Source organism: Dunckerocampus dactyliophorus, chromosome 3 (assembly GCF_027744805.1).
Source record: "Dunckerocampus dactyliophorus isolate RoL2022-P2 chromosome 3, RoL_Ddac_1.1, whole genome shotgun sequence".
NCBI lineage: Eukaryota > Metazoa > Chordata > Actinopteri > Syngnathiformes > Syngnathidae > Dunckerocampus > Dunckerocampus dactyliophorus.
In genome coordinates this window covers 34264534-34273266 of record NC_072821.1, presented here as the reverse complement: position 1 = coordinate 34273266, position 8733 = coordinate 34264534, and the positions used below count along the sequence as shown (strand labels likewise).

The window sequence follows — 8733 nt, the reverse complement described above, 5'->3', positions numbered from 1 at the left end:
GTCAAAGTGCTTTGAGTGCCTTGGAGGTGGAAAAGCGCTATACAAGTGAAAGACCTTTTTACCAAGTGTTTCCTGCGGAAAAAGAGCATCTATTTTTGCAATTTTTTTTTTTTAATAGTATTATTTTTTTATTTATTTATGTTGCCCCAAATTGTTCGGTGACATTCTGATGTTTTGTTTCTGAGCTTCAAACTTTCAGTAAATAAGAAATAGAAAACAGAGTAAATCTTGAGTAATCCTGATTATCTAGTGCTGGGTTTTGATATAAAAAGTCCCTGTGTGCGGCTGTGTCACGTAGGGTTGCCAACACCCGCATTGGTCGGACAAGGAACGCAATTTGTCCCGTATTGCTGCAAGAATCAACACTAACGAGTCTGTAAAACCTCACTGGCTTTAGTTTGACAGCTTTGACACAGGCTACACCAATCGATGCCAGCGTGTTTGATCACGCCCTTGTCAAACCGGCTGTTTGACTTTCTTTTACATCTTTGTTTACCACGCTTAACCTTGCTAGAGAGCAGGAGTTTTCCGCCGAGTTTCTCATCTTTGGATTCCAAATGGGAATTTTTACCACAGTGACTTTTTGTTTTTAAAACAAACAAGCATTGCAGTTACTTCTGAGGGAAGTGGATATCACATCCATGGGGTACGTACTAACTTTTCCAAGTGTCACTGAACAATTTTGCAAGATCTCGCAAAAGTATTGCGTTATGTCGCAAAAGTTATTGCGTTTTTACGAGATCTTTTTTTTTTTTTACCCATCAAAATTGTTTTCCCCCCTGCCCCCGAGGGGTTTCCGTATGAATGAGGTGTGTTTTCTGCTATCTTTTTTAGAAATATATATCTATTTTTTTGTTCATGAGCTTCAAGCTTTCAGAAAATAAGAAAGAGAAATAAGACAGCGAAGTAAATCCTGAGTGCTGGGTTGTGATACGAAAAACTCCCTGTCTCATTCTGTCATCTCCTGAGGCTTCTGTAAACCGTATTTTTTGGACAACTTTAAAGGGACGGCACCATCACCCTGACTCCGTGTCGCTCAGAAACTTTATGGTTTCTCAGTCAGCTTCTTCCAAACGCTCCTCAATAATGTTCTTGATTACAAACAAAGTGAAATGCGGTGGTTTTGAATCTTAAAAGGCTTGTGTTTTCTCTAAAGCGCAGCCAGCAGAAGCTCATCTAAGTAAACGTAGCTCATCTATGGAATAAACTGTGATATGCCACTGTGTTGGCTGCGTTTTCCAGTTCTAACTTCAAGGATTAAATCATTGTGGTTGTTTCTTGACATCTGCACACAAGTTCAGCAGCAGCCCTGCTCTTTGACCTCCGTCTGAACATCCCACATGCTGCTGTGTCCCTCTTCTCTGTGGAGTCTTGGTGATGTCCGCCGCCTGGGTTCGTAGGTCACAGTGATGACAGCGAGCACCTTGCTGCGAGACTCGGATCTGCCCAGTAAAATAAACACAGGAGGGCCCGCTCCAGCCCTCCCACAGTATCCCCCTGGCCACCTCTGACTGAGACACAGAGATTAAATGCCACGGGTCGAATCAAAATACCGACAGGGCCAAAAGGTTGAACCAGCAGATCACAGTCTTTTATCACAGAGACATCGTCTTCATGTCTGCTCAGGGACAGCAATGCATTTTCCGAGTTTCTGAGTTCTGGTTTAAGGTTGAGCGTGATCAGGCAGTGTGAATCATTGACAGAGAAAGTGAAAACAAAAGACAATATATTGCAATCTACTAATGTAATTTCTACTATGTTCCACTCTTCTGCGCTCTCTGTGTATTGCCTCCAGAGACAAAGAGACTGCATGACTGCCAAAGGGCTCACTCTGTTCATGCTGTTGTTCTATGGAACAAACATGCCGAGGTGCTGGAACCAATGCACAGATACCCCTTTTCCACTGTGCCTGGTTCGGAGCTGGTTTGGAGCTGGTTTGGAGCTGGCTTGGAGCTGGTTTGGAGCTGGTTTAGAGCTGGTTTGGAGCTGGCTTGGAGCCGGTTTGGAGCTGGTTTGGAGCTGGCTTGGAGCCGGTTTGGAGCAGGTTTGGAGCTGGTTTAGAGCTGGTTTAGAGCTGGTTTGGAGCTGGCTTGGAGCCGGTTTGGAGCTGGTTTGGAGCTGGTTCTCAGAGCTTTGCTTTTCCATTGTCATGGTTCCACAATTGGTTCGAACTGAAGCTGTCGTTTTTGGTTCAACTCTGGCTCCAAAACTTGCTGGGCCGAGTGGGCGAACCGTTTGCGTAATGACGTGGGCGGGGTTACCTAAAATAAAGTCCTCGAATGACCTTCATCTTTATTACGTTGCGTTGCACACTAACAATGGAAAATTCTCAGAAAACATGGACACCAGAGGAAACCCGCTGTCTCTTGTCCATTTGGACATGTGAAGAAGTGCAGAAGAAATTTGAAACGGCTACAAGAACCCGGTCAAAACTGGAATGCATCAGAGGTGAGATGGCTGCTGCAGAAAGACCGAGGCAGGAGTGGCCGTGGTTGGAGGATAGTAATGCCTTATTTTGAGGAGCTCAACAAAGTTTTGGGCCACAGACACCTGCATGCCAGTTTGCTGGTGGGTTAAATAACCCTGGAGGCCAACACAAAAGAAGACACAGGCACAAGTCAGACCTGCAGGACTCCAGTAAGTTGTATTTGTGTAATTGAATGTTCACAGCAGCGTTTTGAGTGCCTGCTGTTCACGTTAGCATGCTAGCTGTCTATTGCTTGTATGCTATAAGCTTTCATTCATTCCACAAGAGCAAGCGATCGCCACCCTCCCCTTCTCATTTGTGCGTACGGCAGCAATCTAGTTTCATTGTACTGCTATAGTCATGTAAGAAGTAACATTTATTGCGTAACTGTGTTCTGGTTTAATATTTGTATCCTTCTGTCAGAAAACAAGGGTGATGAGATGGATCATCCTCCCCTTGCTACGATCTCTCCACAAACCCGAAGCCTGGAACGTGCAATCTTTATGTGAAATATTTAGCAATTTCCACCTTAATTTTTACATTTTTGCACCTTTATATATATATTTCTACCTGTAAATAGTGTGCAGTGTCGAGGACTATAGCGAATTGTGTGTTTTGAATAAAAAAATGGTCAACACTTGAAATGTCCTGTTATTTCCCGATGGGAGGCGTAGCCCCTGTGACGTAATGACACGGCTCCCCGGGACAATGGAAATACAACTGGTGTCGAGTCACTTCACAGGCAACACGGTTACACCCTGGCCTGGAGCTTAAGCCAGCCCCAACACCAAAGTTCGCGACAGTGGAAAAGGGGTAAGAGTGAACCCTCTTCCTGCCTGTTTGGAGGCGAGAGATGAGGAAAACAGACACGCATGCACATAGCAACATATGAAAGAAAAAGTGCACTTTTTTTCATCCACAATCCTTATGAGACATGAACACACGTATTTCTCTTTTCTGTGGGTTCTAAAGATAGAAATCAGATAAAAAAGAGGCAGCTCATTACTACATGAAATGGGACACATCAATGCTGCCGACAGAGACCGCTATTGAAACACCTCCAACAAGGTTTTATGGTTTTCTATCCATGCCGTGAGCAGGTAGTAACAGGTGCATTCATGATAACATGGAATACTAAAAGTATTTTGCCCTATTTTGGTCATTTCAAGCATCACTTCCTTCCTGGGCGCACTGATTTCACAGAAAGGAACACCTCGCGTTAACTTTTCCAAACTCAAAAATAAAAACACAGCAGCAGCTCCTTCGATAGTAGCCTGAGGCGCTGTGAGCGCGTTGCAATGCGCTGCGGGCGAGTGTGTGATGAAGCTATTTGCTAGCCGGCTAGTAGCTAGCTAGTGTGGTGTGGCGAGGTGTCAATACGCCAGTAATGTAGTTCGATCGGCTTAACAATGTCAATAATAATAATAATGACAATGTCGCTGTAGCTTGGTTAATATGCACGTCACATTATATGTAAATGGAGCGGTGTTGGTGCTATTTGGAGTATTTTTCAGAAGGCTTTACAGGCGGAATATGTGTTTCTCATTACGTGCATTCTTAGCTCCATCTTTTTTATCTGTTTTTATATCTTTAGAATGCACAGAAAAGAGGAATACATTGGTGTTCATGTCTCACATAAAGTTTGTGGACGATGGGCAAATTTTTTTTTAAAAGTCCGGCAAAATGATTGTATTCATTTTCATTTATTGTGTGATTAATTCATAAATGTATGATTGTCCCAGGCCTAGTGCCCGCGAGAGAGTTTTTCTGAGCGAGAAATCTTGTCACGTTTTAATCTTGCGAGATCTTGTGACACCCCCAGGCGCTGATGATCTTGATTATATCTCAGCGTGGCACAAAAGAGTGCACAATGTATTTTTTATTTTTTTTAAATGAAAGAGAGCGCCCTCACTGGCAGTCACTGAACATAAATCTTACACTGAAAGAATGAATGGGCCTTCAACTGCTGGCAGTGGCAAGTCCTTCAGTGGCTTACCAGACCGTCATAAAACACATTCCAAATGTCTGTTGCTCACAACAGTCATACATACCACTGTCAGCTTTGTACACGTTGGACTACGTTGGCATGCCTAAACAAGTTTGGGTTCAATAGAACAATAAACTAGAAGATATTTGATTTATTTGTTTGTTTATGGGTTTGATTCCCTCTTGGTCACCATAGGTGCTATTGTGGGGGTGTATTAGTGATGTGCGGATCGATACTAAAATATCGATACTTCAGATACCAGCTCTTCGTGCTCTAAAATTGATTCTCAAATCAAAACATCGAAACTTTCGATACTTACTTAAGGTAATGTTTGTCTGTTCAAAGGGTGACCGATCGTAAACGGAGCCATGCGTGAATTGTGAATAAAGTTTTCATTCTTATAGTGGTTCTTAATAAATAATCATTTATTGTAATAGTTTTATTATTTTACTTATTTTCTTTTTTATTAAAACACTATTTTCACCTATTTTATATGGTTCTGTCCTCTGTTTTTTCCGTTGCTGTATTTTAGCTTGGCTATGTTGTAAAATATCACGCTATCTCAATATACTTCTGTTTTTAAAAATAAATAAATAAGTTACTTAAATGAATTATAAAATTATTATTTTTTAATTATTAATTTATAAATTATTAATTTATTATTAATATTTTCCAAGATACGGCTAGTTAAAAAGTGCAGAGCAGTGCGTGTAATTTGGCTACTTAAACAGTAGCCGACCGAAAACGTCATTCATCGCATCCTCCTCCTCCTCCTCCTGGGAACTAAAACCCACTAAAGTCGTCCTCTTCCTCATAATTGTGAAAAAGAAACAAATGAATAAATAATCATTAAATTAAAATTATATATTAATAAAAGTAAATATTGTCTTAAAAGCATAAAAATAATATAAATAAATAAAATGAGAAATGAAATAAATAACAGTGTAAAAAATAATACAAATAAATAAAAATTCCAAAAGTGTAAAAGAAAATTAAAAAATAAATAATAAAAAGATAAGAACACTTCATTTTTAATTTAATAATCTCTACGTATTGGTGGAAAAAGTAAGCACTTTTAGTGGATGTATCACGACCCCCTTAGAACAAATTTGCAGTCATTTCCTGCTTGTTAGTCATAGTTTTTGGACCAATGCCAATATTTTTGCCCAGATTCATTATTTATTCACCAAAAAAATACAATGATAGGGCCTGGAAAGACTGGAATTAGCCTTGTAGCATGTGGACTTTCACAAATATAGGTTGGTAGGCAACAAATTACTGAACATTTGTGTAATTTATTCAGAATACACTAACCTCTAGATTGCAGCCTGCAACCTATTTGCTTTACTCTTAGAAGTGGTTGGAGCTGGGTGAGGTGCCAGTGGCTCTGTAGTCTTTTCACAGCGGCGCATACACGCAGCAGGATCACGCTTTTCTTACCACACAGGGACACTTAAACATGTAACCATCTCTGTTTTATTGGTGCTGCAAATTGTTTGACATCAGAAAGCTTTCGAGCAGCTCATTTAACATAAGCTTTGGTCACAACCAGTTGTACGGCCTCTTCCAGTCTCAGGGCAAAAAAAGGCGACTTGCTGATTTCTGACCGGCTGCAGAGGTTCTTTGTCATGTCAAAGAAACTCTACGGGGTTTTTTCCAGGTTGCAAGGACAAACTTAGGCGCTTCGTACGTCTTCGTCGTTTTTTGTACGTCACATTTGCGGACTCCCCATGTGTGTCGTGCGCACTACGCGGAGCAGTCGTCGTCCGCTGTGGAACACATGCATAACAGTGGACAGGCGGCAAACGGAGAGGAAATAATGCAGAGCGATGGAGAGGTCTGACTTCTTTGTTGGTTTTGCAACGGTTTGCAACGGTTTTGTATTACTTTTAATAATAATACTTTGTATTATTAAGTATTACTCTTTTGAACGCATAATGCTTTGAAAAGCCAAACTCTTTACTTAAGCCGCCCCATCACCGAAATCCGATCAGAACTCAGCTAACAAGACAAAGTGGGGGGGTAAGTCACTGTTGATGTCATACAACTTCATGTCAAAAATCCCATCTATTCCTTTAACTGACGCAAGTGAGGCCTGCAGTTCTTTGGATGTTGTTGTGGGGTCTTTTGTGACCTCTTGGATGAGTTGTAGCTGTGCTCTTGGGATAATTTTGGTTGGCTGGGAAGGTTCACCACTGTCCATGTTTTTGCCATTTGTGGATAAGGGCTCGGGCCGCACCCGAACACAGGGAAGACCTGGGTTCGATTCTCCCCTGGGCATTTCTGTGTGGAGTTTGCATGTTCTCCCCGTGTGCGCGTGGGTTTTCTCCGGGTACTCCGGCTTCCTCCCACATTCCCAAAAACATGCAGGTGAGGTTAATTGGTAACTCTAAATTGTCCATAGGTATGAATGTGAGTGTGAATGGTTGTTTGTCTATATGTGCCCTGCAATTGGCTGGCGACCAGTCCAGGGTGTACCCCGCCTGTCGCCCGAAGTCAGCTGGGATAGGCTCAAGCATGCCCCCGCGACCCTAATGAGGATGAAGCGGTATAGAAAATGGATGGATGGATGGATGGATAATGGCTCTCACTGTGGTTCGCTGGAGTCCCAAAGCTTTAGAAATGACTATGACACTGATAGATCACAATTAATGTTAGTTAAGTTATGTTTTAATGGGGGGGGATCACTTTTTTACACAAGGCCATGTAGGTTTGAAATTTTTTTCTGTTTTTTTATTTGATAACTGCATTTTGTTTGATTTATATTTGTTTGATGATCTGAAACATTTAAATGTGACGAACGTGCATAAAATAGGAAATCAGAAAGGGGGCAAACAGTTTTTCACACCTCTGTACTTTGATTCCTGTTGGAATGCATGTTGTTATGTACGTGACCGGATATGACGTATACGCCTGTGGCGCATTTGCGCATGTGCAGCATGAGAACACGGTTGGTGAATAAAGATGATCTGCATGCTGGCAGAGTCTTTTAATAAGTGACATTAGAGACTGTTACCACCACCAAGTATTACAGAAAATACCCTAACCAAAAACAGTGGATGAACTGTGATGTAAGGGCTAAGCTACGTGCTCGTTCGACTGCATTTGTCATGGGCACCGCTGATGACTACAAAAAGGCCAGATATGACCTGAGGAGGTCCATACGAGAGGCCAAAAGACAGTACAGACAGAAGCTGGAGGGCTACTATTCCACCTCAGACCCTCGGCGCATGTGGGCGGGGCTCCAGCACATCACAGACTATCGACAGCAGAGTAGCGTAGCCACGTCCAGCCAAACCACACTTCCAGATGAGCTGAACGAGTTCTATGCCCGCTTTGACACCCAAACTCCTGATGAGCAGAGAGGGTGGCTGAACCTGGGGAGCACACAGGACGCACCTCTCATGGTGACATCAGCTGATGTGCGCAGGGTTCTAAACAAAACAAACGAAAAGCAGCAGGCCCAGACAACATCTCAGGACGTGCACTTCGGGTTTGCTCATCAGAGCTAGCTGATGTGCTTGCTGACATATTTAACCTGTCGCTTGCACAAGCATCTGTACCGACCTGCTTTAAGTCCACCACCATAGTGCCCGTACCCAAGAAGAGCAACGTGACCTGCTTGAATGACTATCGCCCTATAGCACTCACTCCTATTGTTATGAAGTGCTTTGAAAGAATAGTCATGACCCACATCAAAAAGAGCATCCCGGCGGCAACTGTGGACCCTCTACAGTTTGCATATCGCCAGAACCGGTCCACGGATGATGCAGTCAACACTGCCATCCACACAGCCCTTTCTCACCTACAGGGCCAGGACACATACGTCAGAATGCTATTTATAGACTATAGCTCTGCTTTTAATACAGTCAGCCCCCACAAACTCACAAATAAGCTCCTCACACTTGGCCTGTCTCCCTCCCTCTGTAACTGGGTGTTTAACTTTCTCACGGGCAGACCCCAGTCAGTCAGAGTCCACAACCGCACATCCAGCTCAAGAATTGTGAGCACTGGGACCCCACAGGGGTGTGTGCTGAGTCCACTCCTCTACATGCTCTTCACCTACGATTGCGTGGCCTCCCAGAACAACACCAGCATCATTAAATTTGCGGATGACACTACAGTCATCGGACTGATCACTGGTGGTGTTGAAACATCATACAGAAGAGAGGTGGCGGACCTCATAGCTTGGTGTCGTGATAACAATCTCCTTCTCAATACAGATAAGACTAAAGAGATGATCATCGACCCAAGAACAAGGGAAAAGGAGCCGCATAGA

The 8733-nt window shown here is 42.8% G+C and overlaps 1 protein-coding gene across 1 annotated transcript in view; it reads left to right on the top strand.

The window, feature by feature from the left end:
* Window positions 1-558: 558 nt before the first annotated feature.
* Window positions 559-8733, top strand: part of LOC129178364 (homeobox protein aristaless-like 4) — a 50710-nt gene continuing 42535 nt past the window's right edge. The window contains exon 1 of the mRNA XM_054770526.1: window positions 559-646. The gene's annotated coding sequence lies outside the window, so the exon portion shown is untranslated. The remainder of the gene's footprint in view (window positions 647-8733) is intronic.